At 43.5% G+C, this 2,374-nt stretch overlaps 1 pseudogene; it reads right to left on the minus strand.

The window, feature by feature from the left end:
• Positions 1–215: 215 nt before the first annotated feature.
• Positions 216–1,306, minus strand: LOC134729710 (keratin, type I cytoskeletal 18-like; annotated as a pseudogene).
• Positions 1,307–2,374: the final 1,068 nt, after the last annotated feature.

Genomic DNA, 2,374 nt, shown 5'->3' on the forward strand with positions numbered 1-2,374 from the left:
GAGTTTTAAAAAACACTTTAAAGGATTTTTTTGAAAGAGTAACACAGTACACCTAAAAAGTTATTTATAATACAATAAAATAAGATATCCAGGAAAGCTGGAAGAAAGGAAGTAACTGGAAATATGGAACAAATATCTTTGAGCATCATTTTTTTTTTAACCTCTGAACTTTTTATTGGCCTCCTGCTCCCCAAAGGTACTCTGCTTCTGCTGGCTTAATCTCTGAGAACTTTGGTGTCATTGGTCCCAGACACCACTTTGCCATCCACTGTCTGGCAGGTGGCAGTCTTTTGGATGGTTTGCATAGAGTTGCTGCTGTCCAGGGCATTACCAAGACTGAAGTCTTCACCATCTTCCAGCAGGGGGTGGTAGGTGGCGATCTCAGCCTCCAGCTTGACCTTATGTTCAGCAGCGCCTCCTACTCCTGGGCCTGGTGCTGCCCCTCTGCCCAGGTCTGTGGCAAATCGGACTCCAGGTGCATCATGGTCCCGTTGAGCTGCTCCATTTGCAGGGCATAGCGGGCCTCCACCTCCTTCAGGCTGTTCTCCAAGCTGGCCTTCAGATTTCTCATCGAGTCCAGGTTGACCTCCAAGGACTGAACTGTATGTCTCATCTCCATGAGTATCATCTCAGCAGCTCCAACCTCGATGAACTGTGTGGTGACCACTGTGGTGCTCTCCTCAATCAGCCGAGACTAGTACTTGTCCAGCTCCTCTCGGTTTTTCCGAGCCAGCTCATCGTATTGGGCCTGGATGTCTGCCATGATCTTGGTGAGGTCCTGCAATTTGAGGGCATCTACTTCCATGGTCAACCCAGAGCTGGCAATCTGGGCTTGTAGGCCTTTTACTTCCTCTTCGTGGTTCTTCTTCATGAAGAGCAGCTCCTCTTTGAGAGCCTCCATCTCTGTCTCCAGCTGCAGTTGAGTGACATTGGTGTCATCAGCAATCTTGTGGAGCCCATGGATGTTGCTCTTCACAGACCGGTGCACGGCCAGCTCTGACTTATACGTGACTCTAAAGTCATTAGCAGCAATACGGGCATTGTCGATCTGCAGAACGATGCAGGAACTATCCACAGTATTTGCGAAGATATGAGCACTCAGGTCCTCGATGGTCTTGAAGTAATGGCCCCAGTCTCTGACCTGGGGCCCCTTCTTCTCCAGGGGCTCCCGGATTTTGCTCTCCAGCTTCCAGTTCTCCGTCTCCAGGCTCCTCACTCTGTCCAGGTAGGAGGCCAGCCAGTTGTTCAGGCTTTGCATCGTCTCCGCATTCTGGATGCCTCCCATTCCTGCCAGAACCCTGCCCATTCAGGCAACCAGGACCCTGGACCCCAAACCGACCCGGAAGCTGGTGGAGCAGGACACCAAGATCCGGGAACCGGAGACCCGGTGCCTGCACAGATGGTGGAGAAGGTGGAGCCAGTGGTGAAGCTCATGCTGTCTGGGAGGAGAGCGAGAGGAGAGGACTCCGGCTTTTTTGAGCATCATTCTAAGAAATTAATCATAGAAATTAAAAGGTAGGAAGAATTTAAATAAAAACCTAAATTAATATGCTAATTTTAGACATGAATGTATGAATTAGAAAAATGTAAATATTTTCTCCTCTGAGCCACAGGTTTCATAACAGCAGCAAATCATACCCTCATATGTTTTCTATAACCCTATGTTCTCAAACAAAATAGATCTTGTTTTAAATACGTGAACCCCATATGTATTTATGAGACAATGCAAATCCATATCACCTTCTAGAAAATAGTTTGTTCAAAGCCTCATATTGAACACTTCTTGACAGGTAAAAATCCTGTAAAAATGAGATTTAAAACAAAGTGCAATAGATACTCCATTGGAAAGACATAAATGACATGGTGTAAAGGGAAAAGGTTAGTAAAATAATTCCTATTAACTCTCAGAAGTTTTATCTTTATTTTTAAAACACAGAGTATGAGCATCTAGATTAACGTAAGTAAAAAAAAAAAAGATCAAAAAGCATAGCAAATGGTTGCTTAATAGAGTCTATTGACAAAAAGAAAAGATGAATGGAATGTCAATTATTAATAATAATAGAAGATATATTATATTGCATTGTTTTTAATCCTTTACCAATTTTATGGTACTTCTGACATAATGATCTCCTATTTGAGTCACAGTCTAATTAGGCAAATGGGCCAATTAATATAACCATTTTTATACATTTAGACTCAAGCTCAGAGCTTTTGTGATTTGTCCAAATTTACCTAGGTAAATTGCCACTGGTCAAAATCACCAATGAATTCTGCATTGCTAAACCGTTGGTTAGTCCTCCATCCCAGTCTCACTTGACCTAAAAGAAGTATTTACCACAACTCATTATTACTCCCATATCTTTGACACACCACT

The sequence above is a fragment of the Pan paniscus genome, chromosome 22 (assembly GCF_029289425.2).
Source record: "Pan paniscus chromosome 22, NHGRI_mPanPan1-v2.0_pri, whole genome shotgun sequence".
Lineage (NCBI taxonomy): Eukaryota > Metazoa > Chordata > Mammalia > Primates > Hominidae > Pan > Pan paniscus.